Source organism: Anopheles marshallii, chromosome X (assembly GCF_943734725.1).
Source record: "Anopheles marshallii chromosome X, idAnoMarsDA_429_01, whole genome shotgun sequence".
Lineage (NCBI taxonomy): Eukaryota > Metazoa > Arthropoda > Insecta > Diptera > Culicidae > Anopheles > Anopheles marshallii.
Genome location: NC_071325.1, coordinates 2283375 through 2295973, shown reverse-complemented (window position 1 = coordinate 2295973; position 12599 = coordinate 2283375).

Genomic DNA, 12599 nt, shown 5'->3' with positions numbered 1-12599 from the left:
GTTGCGCCTTCGCGGAAAATATTAAGCCTCAAAAACAATACCTCTTTTCATCTTGAAACTGCTGCAAAAATATTCAAACTAAAAGAAAAAATACTTTTATGATTGTGGTGTTTATTGTGATTGTGATTTAAGATGTGTGTGTTGAAATAGAACGCGATGAAGATGGAATCCATAACCACTGGAACGAAGTATCTTTCGAATTTTAAAATGCGTTTTACATCGAAAAACTTGCTGTAAACCCTGTAATTATAAATTAAGATATATACGCCTGAAGGTATGCACTTTTAAATGTGATCAATTTTGTTACGTCCTGAAGCGTTTAATTTCATGCCTGATGTATGCATATAAAACTATAGATTGTTGAATAAGATTAATCAGCATTTTCTGCACACATTCAAAAGAATTATTAGCTGTGTTTGAATGAACTCTTCTGTCGTATGTATTTCTTTTTCTTCAAAACGCCTAGAGTTATGCAATGAAGTTAAACAAATTGTATTTATTTATTTTGTAAATAGCCGTTGGACAGTTTGTTACAGTTGTACTGGTTACACTGGACACAAAATCACCTCTACCCCACCCTCCTTTGGTCCGTTAGAGAAATAGGAATGCATAATGTGCTAGAATGCATAAACAAAATTTACCCATTACATTCATCTTCCCCATCCTTCACCCTTCTCAAAAATGTGGTGAGAGTTTCGAACCGTTTTATATTATTATCTGCATTTTTCTCCACCACACCCATGCCCACCCCCACAAATTCACACCTATTTTTCATGCCACTTGTTTCGAGGCGTGTGGAGTTGGGGCTGGTGGTGCTTTAGAATAAAACATTCTTCATTACGCTACGCTTGTTATTGTTCTTTTCGATCTTCACACACCCGCCGTTACTAGACGGCCACTTATTTATGCACCGCCATTCGTTGCCTTCCTTCCCTCCCTCTCCCCGGCCCTCTTTTCCGCTCCATTGCTAGTGCTCCCCGACACAAAGTGCAGTTGTGATTCGTGTAAAAATGTGTTTCCTTCAAAATCGCACCCAAAAGTTTTTCCTTCCCTTTTTTTGCGGCTCATCAAGAGCGTGCTGCATAAACGGGGACGGTACGGAGGGGTTTTCTCCGCCAACGATGATTTACGATTGCAAAATACCAACGTTGCTTTCCATTACCGACGCGCTGGTGGTTCGTCTCCTCTAGAAAACCCTTTTCGCCATCCACCCCTTTTCCCGCCCCCTCGCCACCCCTTCACCCACCCGAGCAGGGATTGGATGAACCAATTTCACCAATCAGTAGCGTTATGTATGACCGCCGGTCACGCGAGCACCGACCATACGTCCGGACACCTTGCCGATCCCATCGTCTTCTGCTTGGAGCGGCCGATTTTTCATCAATTTTCCGATCGCCATAGCATCGCTCCCGTCCATTTCCTGCCCTGCGAGCCGTATCTGTTCGTTGCTCAGTTTTTCTTGAATGCGGCCCGCTCTTATCATCGAACGCTGGCGCGTATCACATTAATCAGCCAAGTGTGTGAGTGAGTGTGCGGTAGCACCGAGTAGAACCATGCGTGACTCTGGACTCAGCGAATTTCCTCACCCATCTCGCTGTGGGACGCGGGTGGGCCGGGTGTGCGGTGCAGTGCCGGCAAATTAAATGAACGAGTGCGAGAGCGCAAATGCGAGGCGGACGAAAGTTTCTAATCTTCCTTTTCCACCGCTCACTCTTGGGGGAGTCTTTTTTTCATATCGAGACGGAGGTTCCGTGCGCGAGCCGAGCAATTATCCGGATTTATCGTAATGGAGCCCAGCCCTTTGCCAGTGGCGGGAATCGGGTGGAAGTTTACCGAAGGATACTTCAACCTTTAAGGAGGTGAAAGCAAAGAGCAGAAAAAGCGGGAACAAAAAAAAACCAGCCACGGACAACGATGCCGATCCCGCCGGAACGCGCCCCGACCGAAGGGAAACACCGGAAACACATGTTAGCGCATAAATTACGGACCTCACGCCGGCAAAGTGTGCAACGAGTGTACTGTCTCTCGCGCTGGTGTTAGCACCTTTTCTAGCGTCGGTTTTTTTGTGTGTGTGCTCTTCTTCTGCCGTTGTGCCTCACTGTCTTGTTAGGGTCGCGGCAAAACTTCGCTCATTTCCTGTTTTTCCTTCGTTCTTCGGCGTGGCTGCGTGTGGGCAGCGTTGATGGTGGCCGAGCCCGGCGGTTAGAGCGGGTTAGTGTCTCATCTTCGGTCAGCCACAAGACCCACGACCCACATTTTTGCCGTATTCGCACAATAATATCAATTAGCGTGTGCGGTAGGTTGAAGATGGGGTAAGGAATGGCTCAAACTGCACGCTTCCAATTAGCACGATCAATAACAGTTTTGCAAAAGTGGTAAAGAGCGGTAAGATAACAGAAAGATAATAAAAGCTGTACCATTATTTCTTTGCAATCGAACGATATTACAAGACAACTATCGGATAGGTGAAAAAGGGGTAACATTGGGTTGGATTGTTTTATAACTTATTGGAAATATCAAATTTATGGCCCACAAACGATGTGAAGGCAACCACAGCAAACCCCAAAAAATACGGTACGTTAATAAAGCATTGCGCCTAAATGTATGCAAATTTTCACTTCTTTTTTGTATATTAACTAGTAACGTGTATTAAGTGTCTGTAAAAGTCTTTAGGAGACTAAAATATTCTCAAGTTTGTCGAAACAACCTATAAAGTATCTCCGACTCTGTGATGCTTGTGAACTGTACTGTCAAATTCGCCACAAGGTATGCAATTTGGAAGTCAAGTTGGGCTAGCATTGGGATCCATCATACCTTTAAGCTAGTACTTCTTGAATCGGTTTTTACGATTGAAACAATTTTGAAGTCAACTTAATTTGACGATCCAATTTTTTGTTACCTTCTAATAGCCATCTGCTTTGGGTCTAAACCAAGCTGTAAGTAAGCTGAGGCCCATCTCCGTCCACCGTCGTCGATTAAATGTCTAAATCCCGAATGGCAGCCGCTAATGGGATGCAAAGCAGATCAACAAATGGTCCAATTAGTGCAGCGTGTTGCATTTACCGCAAGGTGAGCAGAAAGAAACAACACACCCAAGCAGTGAAAAGGAATAAATACCTATCACACAAGCGGTTATTTGAAAATGATCATAAAAATAGCTTCGCAGGACCACTGTTCGTCTGCACTCATGGTGGTGTGTTGATGCCGGTGCCAGGAGAGAGAGGGAGAGAATGAGTAGCAAAAGGGGAAGAACATTACATTCATTTATGTTTTTTTTCCGCGGGTACGACTGACCTACTGTGAACCAAAGGGACAATCCCGTTCCCGTCTCGTGTTCGCCCACCGCAACTCAAGCATCGCCAGGTGTGAGCGCGCAGATAGATCCTTACCATACTGTTCATTTTCCCACCCCTGTTTTTTTTTCGCCCGGCACTCCCACCCCCAACTGTCACATCGCGCCTGTCCCGAACCTCGCGACTGCCGATGGTTGTTTTGTTTGTGCATGGGAAGACAACGAGCCGAAGGGTTGAAATTGTGTCGCATGCCATCCACCCCCCACCCAGGGAAAAACAGCATCATTTCCAATCCTACTGCAGGGAGGGAGGGGGTGAGTAAATGACACGGGCAGGTGCGAAGCGGTATGGCACGGTGAAATATTTTAATAAATTAATTTAAATACATCGCGCAATGTAAATAAATGAAACCATCATTTAATTACAGTAATAAAATATTCTATAATTACTGCGCTTCATTTCCAAAAGGCTTTTCCCATTTGCTTCCCTCCTCCCCCCCCCCCCCTTCTCCCGTTTTTTTCACAAAATAATAGGGAAGGAGATGTAGTTAGGGGTAGGTTTATTTTATTCGCCCTTGGATATGGAAAGCGCACTCACATAGCCCATAGTGTGACCTTTGGTCGCAGTCCACGTAGTTGTTCGCTATTTCTGTGTTGCGTTAGAGTTTTTTTTTGTTCCTGAATTTAAAATCAAAAGAGATTACAGCACAACATAGTGGGAGCTTGCAGGAGGGTAGGGAAAAATGGTGAAAACCGAAAGCAAAAAGGGTGTTAGAAGAATGGACAAAACTGCACCACGCACGGCACTTTTGCTGCCACCCAATACCCGATGCTACTATGTGTATTGTCCGATGGTTCAGACTTATTTTGTACGCGTCTCGAAAACGGGGCAACTCATTGAAAATGCGAAACAATCACATGCGAAACAGCAGCCACAGAAGCAAAGCAAAACAAAGCGGCCAATGCATATTTTATTTCTTTACATATTTCCAATGGGATGAGGTAAAAAAAAACCGAAAAGGGTAACCCCAAATATGGCCAACCATCAAACGATTTCGAGCGCGCCGGAAAGTATGCAATTGGCAGCGCCCGTGTTCCTATTAACTATAACCTACGATGGGAAGGTTTTTTTTCGCTCCTTACACTAAATTCTCACCACGCTTGTTGGAAAAAGGGGGAGGAAGGAGGGGGGGGGGGGGGGGTTAAACTAATACGCTTATAAGCCGGCAAACCACACGTGCGAGGGTGGGGGGGGGGGGGGAAGCTGGAGAAAACTTTACGCGCCCCACCAAGGCACATCGTATATTGCGTACTCTAAGTCTACCCGCAACTTATCGGGAAAGCGTCCCTGGTGTGTGTGTGTGTTTATGGGAGGATTCTTTTTTTTTTCTTTTTGTTTCTCTTTTTCTGTTTTTGTTGGATTTGGTGCGAAAGCGTGTGGTTCATGGGAGGGGACGCTCCATCATGTGACCCAGTAATTGTAAGGCAAACATGGAAATAAGAGAAAGCTAGAAAATGCAACTTATTAAATTGAGAGAAAGAAAGAACGAGTGAGAGAGCAAGAAGAAAAAAAACAGAAAAATATAACGACGTCCTTCCTGATTTTCCGACTTTCTTCCTCTCCCACTGCTTCCTCTCCTCCTTCTTGAGCTAGACGGTGTTGCATTGACGGTTTCTTTTTGCTTTGCTTAATGAAAAATAACATATAATAACGTGCCATCCACTATCAGTTTGTAAACACTCAAGCATTTTGCTCAAGCGTGTGGCAACCGACACGACTTGATGTTTTTTTTTTGCTTCCCCGAAGAACTTTCCCGGCGAAAGGAAGGAAATGAAATACGACTCACCGACTTGTCCTTCGTGCGCTTGCTGGTGGGATGGCCGCTGGGACGGCTGCGATAACTGTGAGCTTTGGCCACGTGAGTGTGTGTGTTTGGAGTGGACCACCGTAGCAGGACATTCCCGTACCCGGTGTGGTGAGTTGGACAGTCCCGAGTGAGCGAAGCATCATAATGATGTCGAACGACAGTTGCGAGGGGACCGAACAGAAAAATAAAAATCGAGAAAGGAAGCTTCAAGATTGCTCTAACCTGTCTCGAAACCTGGTCACAGTGTCGCATTTTCGAGCGCCGAGGCGAGCAAATTAGTTGCAATTGCTCTAATGATATTCTACGATAGAAAAGCTGCTAAATTATTGCAAGAAGCCGTTTAACAGCATGCCTTTTTACACTTCTTATCCTTGCTCTTGAAAAGGGCTTTTTGTCATTTCCTCTTTTTTCTTCACTTGTATGACTTTTCTGGATTTGTTACGTTACTTCGTGCACAAGTTTTTCTCTTCCCTCTCCGTGGCAGTTATGGGCAGGCAAGAAAAACCTGTCTTTACCATCGCCAAGCTACCTTCAATCGGCCAGAACTGGACAGCGTGGGTCATGTGAATGTTGGTTCGCCAAAAAAAAAACAGCTCACTGCTGTTATCGCTCTTTGAGACCCGGACAGGCATCAATGTGTGCCGGGCTAGAAAAGAATCCTTTTTTCATCTTTGCCGGTTTCTTTTCTGTTGCTACATTGGACGGCAGGGGGACAATATGGGCTAAATCTTCCCCCTTCGAAAACGTACAACATATATAGCGCGAGTGTGATTGTTGTTGTGATGTTTGCGACGAACAAATCTCCTTTTATAAATTCGCTTGTATAAAAATTCTCGAAAGAACCGAAGAAAAAAAAAAAGATGAGTGGCAGCTATCGTCTATTAAAGAATCTTAACTTAACTTCTTTAAATATTTTATTTGTTTTATAAGAAATGGTCAAATATGTATAGTAAAACCAGGAAAAATATGAAAATTCTTGTTTTAGATTAGCATTAAAATAGAGAGCATAGTTTGCAATGCGGTTTGCATGCATCTAGGCACCGTTTGACGAAAAGAGCATTTGCAAAAAAGGCATCAAGTGTTATGAAAAATTTAGCTGTTAATAATCCTTTACATCATAATTATTCGAAATTCCATCCAATTTGCTTTACCAAAAATTTAAGTACAATCTTTGAGGGCATTTATTTCTAACTGCGCTGATAGTTGCGTACCTTTAGGCGAAAAAATTGTGAATGGGTCAAATAATAATATTGGCTATAAAAATATTTATACAATCGTTGAATATTGATGCAATGGTTTTCAGGAGATATTTATTGAATTAAAAAGAATTATTCAAGCAAAGAACATTTCAATGCAAACAATTTTTATAGTTACATAACTTGTTTGTTGATCATTTTTCCTAGGTAGTACTTTTATGATACATTCTTTCCGGTAAGATCCGACAAGTTTCTTAGAGAAAAAATACTTCCTTCCGTCGTCATTAACCACAAGACTTCGCTCGATCGTACTCGCCAATGATTCACCTTTTATACTCTTCAACAGTCCATTTGTACTGCAATAACTCATCGCATATACGACTTCTTACAGTCTCAGCTACGAGATCCATTCCATAGGTCACAGACGAAAAGCGACGAACCCGAGTAAACTCCTCAAACCCAGCAGGTCGCTCATTATACGGGCATAAATTTTAATTTCACTCCTTCCCAAGGATTCCTGCCCAAAAATCATTTTAAAAAAATACCGAAACTCCTTCCGGTAGGATCATGATTCAATATGATGAGGTGATAATGCGATTTTCTTCGCGGACCCGTGCTGGGAAAGGGGGAAAGGCCGGGCAATTTGGAGGCTGTACGGTTTGTTTACGGCCCCCTAACCTGTCGAAGAAATAAAACCAAACAAAACGAAAACGGAGCCCAACACCCAGCACGCAGTGGTTAAAACTTTAATGACCCATTAAATCAAAAGCAAAATTTGCACAGTCACGCACGTAAATCAGTCAGCGTGGGCCGGTGGGCTGCCCGAGTACAACAAAAAAAAAGAACAGCAAATGTGTCGTAATTTAAGGGCACTATGCACCGTGGACGGTTTGCTCGGCATTCGGTCCCATAATTTGGAGTGGGCTGGGGAGTGGGAATACCCGGTGCCCGGTGGTAAGCCACCGACTAAGCTGCCACTTTTCGTGGAAATCAGGGATCACCGAAACCGACAACAGTGCTGGAAGGAAAAACATGATGTGCATTTTCATGGGTAAGTAAAAATCCCTTTCCCACCCACGGCACGCGCACCGTGGGGAGATCCGTTTGTTGTAGCTTGCGTTTTTTTTTTTGCTGCTCGTTCAGCGTTACGAGCGATGGTTGAAAGAAACGAGTTTATTCCCAAGACCGGAAGGAAGGATTCGATGGACGGTAAGGTTTTTCTCGCGCGCGTAGATTTATTGACGCGTCCGGGCAGTTTTCCGCGGCGCCACGGATAGCATCAACGGAAAGTTATTCAAATGCGCATAATGTATGCAAATGGGTGAAAGATGTGCTGAAATCTTCAATGGATCACGGACTCTTCAAAGTAAAACTTTGCATGAGCATCACGAAGTGTAAAGATGAAGCTAATGCGAAGTAGCACAAACCGTTTGTTATTTGATTTACACAATTTTTTAGGTTTTTACTTGATGAGTTATATTAAAAACACTTTTTAAATAAAAGAAATGGTATTAATACACATTCTCCTTCAATAATATGGTGTTGTCACTTCTTGACCGTATCGAATAGCTCATTTTGTTATTTTTTTTGCATAACTTTAGGCGTTCTCAGAAACAGCATGCTAACCATGAACAATGTTTAGTTTTTATAGTTTAACGGTGCTTGGCAGACGATTTTAGGACCAATTTGGGAAAACTTTTGTCATAAATGTGACATAAAAAATTGACGCCTAAAACGTTAGGTTTTTTTAAAATTTTGTATGTGTACCTTTGATAATTATTTTTAAAACTATAGCGGAGTATTGATTACTTTACCGTTGCCTTTCTATAAGCAAAAAAGTGTAAACATAGCATAAATTTTGGCATTTTTTAAACTTTGAAAGCATATTACATATATTACAGACGTTCACACATCGTGATTTCATTTCAATTGCATACATTTAGGCTCATTTGATTTCTTGGCTTAAGACACCTAAATTTATACACTTTTCATGTTATAATTATTTTTATGACACTTTTTTCAACCTTATGAATCGTCTAACTAAGGCAAAATGGACTTACACACAAGATATGGATTAATGTTAAGAAAATAATGATGAAAAATCATTTTGTGGACGAACGTGTCAAAGTCCTGACATAAACGCCCCAAAGCCGTTAGCCTGAACCTCTCGCCACCTAATGTAGCCTTAATGTGGAAGACATTATCTATTACAAACCCAATTAAAAGCTGACCGATAAACGTTTCTGGCCCCGATCGGGGCACATGGTACACACGGACACACTCTTTTCACGGGAAAAGGGGTGAATTTGGCTGTCAGCGATGCGCTGAAGGAGGAGGTCGGGGGGGGTTTGGGATGGGAGGCGCTGTTGGTGAGTCGAGCGCTGATTTGTTGTTAGCATAATATGGAGCGTATGTAGCTGTTGCAGTGCGGGTCGCGGACGGAATGTAGCACGTCTATGGTGTCCGCTGATGGTGGGCGTTAAATGAGGGAAATGTGTTTATCCAGTGCTTCGCGTTCCCGTGCGCCACAACCGGTGCGGGTTGGCCGGGTGGAGGAGAACGATGAAGCAATGCAAAACTGTTTTTCAATCGCTGATTAGCACCTGCTAGCATTCCCAGGGTCCAGTCACCGACCGGTGCATTGGCGAAACTGGCGCGCACGGATGCACGGAAAGGGCGACGGTGGGGAGTTTGCACGCGCCTGAGTTGCAATAGAAGCGAGCGAGTGTATGATTTTCGGGGTTTAGGCCTCCAACCAGCTTTCCGGGAAGTTAATCCAGGTTCAGGCCAGAGTAGGTTTTGCAATAAAAATGACAGCAATGGCATGCATGCACGTGGTCGGATCGGCAAGCGGGAGGCAAGATTGGGAGGCTGGCAGGCTGAAGACGATCTTCCATGAAGAAGTTCCACCACCAACCGGCTGTGAAAAGGGCCACCCCAGGAACCACTTTAAATAAGTGATACGTCAACCATCGTTTGGGGTTTGTAATTCGACCGGAATCGGGACAAGCAGGCATCAGCGGAGCGGCGCTGGAAGCAAAAGACTACAAATCGTCCATGCGTGTGCCGTACCGCGTGTATGTAAACAGTTTGTTCGGGTTTTGTTCTGGTGCCAGCAGCTGCCGTGGTACGGGGATTGGAGGTGGACGGGAACGAACGTACCGAAGCGCACGCCAACTGTGGAATGGAGATGCACCCGAACGGAGTGCCGAACGGTCCCCGAACACGCGCTGGCGTCGGGCCCGGTTCGGGTTTGCGTTCGGGTTTGCTAGCGCCGGCCAACGGTTGCTCCAGCATCGAGGCGCTCCGGCAGTCGCGCTGGAGCAACGGTGCTCCGTGTGCAACCGTGGGCTGCTGCTCGCGCTAGCGCCAGTCGGTAGGCACTGCCGCAACGGATCACTGGATCGCCGCCTGGTCCGGTCACACCAGACGTCAGTCTGACGTTGACGTCCGGCCGCACTGGTCACACATCACCTGCCATTTGCAACGGGCACGGGCTGTAGCACGCGCGTATTATCGTCGTGAGCGTGCGTGCGTACGTGGGTCGGAGTGGATGTGCAGTTTAAAACGAGATTTACTGCCAGTACGAGTACATCAAACACGCCCGCTAACTTCGCGACTGTCATCGGACTCGCTGTCGTCGTCGTTATCGTCATCGTCGTCGTCCTCATCGTCGTCGTTGTTGCAAGACCCAACCCTGCTGCCAAGAAAACGCTGGTGATTTCAAGCAGCGGTTAAGCGAGTAAAGTGATAATAGCACAATTACGGTCGATCGTTTGGCCCTCGGCAGTGGCGCGCGAGTGTAGCACATGGTGGCGTACGCGATGATCCCGAGCGCAGCGATCATTTCCGCGTGCTGACAGAAAAAAACAGTTGCTGTTCAGGTGATTGTGATAGGTTAACGTTTGCAATTAAAGTGACGTAAAGGAAGCAAAAGTGTCATTAGTTACGAGCGTCAATCAAAAATACGTGTTCTCTTCAATCAGCTACGGAACCGATTAGTGTGATCTTGCGTAAGTAGCAATTTGGGTGTTTTGTTTATGTTTTAATTGCTTACAAAGAAGTCTCCGGTAGCGTCTATAATTGTGTATCTTATTGGAAAATAATGAGTACCATTTAGGTCATTTACAAAAAAAAACTACTTAAAACTGCAAAAAAGAGAAAATGAAATGCCCCTAAATGTAGGCATTTTATTTAAAGTAATCGTTTTAAACGATATCGCATCAGGGGAAAATCTTTAGATTGTTAGAAATAATTCAACACAAAGTGCTTAAACTGAATACGATAAAAGTGATAATGATACAGAATGCTCCTAAATGTAGGCAAGAAATTTCAACAAAGCCATTTTTGAAAGTTCATGCTTCAATTGCATATTGACAGGCGCTGTACGTATTAAGCCATTATTGAGTATCAAACCATAATGATGATGTTAATTGTTACAAGCAGTACGCCTTCATCTATGCAATCTGCTTTACAAATCAGTTGTAATAACCTTGCGCTTAACATGTTCTCCGTTTAATTATTTTTTTTTATTTTGCGGAACTGCTTAAAAATAGTGTAATGAGTGGAATAATCGTTTTGGAACATTTTTTTGCGTTGGTGTCTGTCGTGACTGTATGACAAATTTACTGCGTCCCATTAGGTTGCTGACATAAACCAAGCGACGCACTGATTTATGGGTGTGATATTGTGCTTTGCTGCACGATCACCGACAGACACCGACGTGGTGCTGAAAGGGGGCGGCAGGACCTGTCCGTCAAAGTCAACGGGGGTAGCTAATTAATGGAAGAGTGCCCTAAAAATCCATTATGTCATTTGTTCCCCTACGCCGTGGCGCACTGTTTACCTAACGCCTAGTAAAATAACGATAAAACCAACAGCAAGATCGAACCAAACGCCCCCGAAACCATGGAACTAAAATTGATTCCAAAAACAGTCGGAACAACGCGCACGCTGTTGTTGCTGTAGTCACACCCCTGCCTTTTGTTGAGCTTCATTTTGTGTGTGTGGGTCACTAGTTACCGATTGCTTCAATTGAACATACACGCCCAGGTGCACGGAGCGAGCGATGGATACATAATTGATGCTGATTAGTGGCGGTAATGACAGAAGATAGAAGAAATTGATAAATCCCTCTCCCATCCCCCCGTGCTTTTTGCCGTTGGGAGGCGGTTTTTCCAGTGGGTGGAAGGTGGAAGTAATCAATCGCGTAAATTTACTCGCCATCAAACACTATCCGATGACATATGTGACATATTGTTGGGGTTTTTTTCCCCCGCTCTTTGCTATGTTTTCGAAAGCCGCGAACAAACCCGACGGCCCAGAGATAATCAGATCAATATGGTTATGTTCTACCAGTGGGGGGGATAAAAATGGGTGGGGTCGGAAATACAAGGTTCGAAAACATGTGTAGCTATTCTCTAACCGTTTCCACACCGGAATTGATTTTCCAACGACTATTATCCTTTTCAAAAATAAATAAATTATCCTTCGTCAAAATCTATCGGTGTGTGCGAATAATGGCGGACTATTAAAAAATTAATTCCATTATTAAGGACTTATTGAAGCAATAGAACGGCAAAAGTATGCTTGGAACATAATTCGCTCGTTATTTCATTACATTTTGAATTCCCTTCATGGAAACTGGTCCATACGCTGCGATCGCTATCACGTATACATGTGTGTTCTAGGAACTTCTTTTCACCTTATCGTAATGTTGTCCCTGCGAAACAGCCCCAACTAGGACCGAGCGCACGCTTTCACTAGTTTCCTAAGAAGCTTACAAGTTTTCCTAACCGAAGAGTTTGAATATTTAACGAGCGTCGCGAAATGAACGTTTTTCCACGTTCCCGTTTGCGTCCACCACTTCCTTTCCACGATATCGCATTCAGCTAGCGTATCTTTTTGTCGCAGAAGTAGCGTCTTAGTTCTTCTGCAACACGCTGAAAACTGTGCTTTTCCCCGCATCATGTCAGAATAAAAATAGTGAACCGCTTCCTTAAACCTGTTCACCGCAAAACAAACCAACCGAACGATGCGCCTCGATTGCAGCCCAACTTCCGACGGGGTCTTGTACTTTGTACCGAATTTGGAACCGAAAATACACCACACGATCAAACACGTGCCTATCGATCGGTGCAGCAGCGAATGCACTGGTGCAAACCGTTGCCGTAGTGACGTATTTTAATATGCACTTTGTGTAACATTCATCCGCGCGGCTTTATTCGCGGCCCAGTGGAAGGA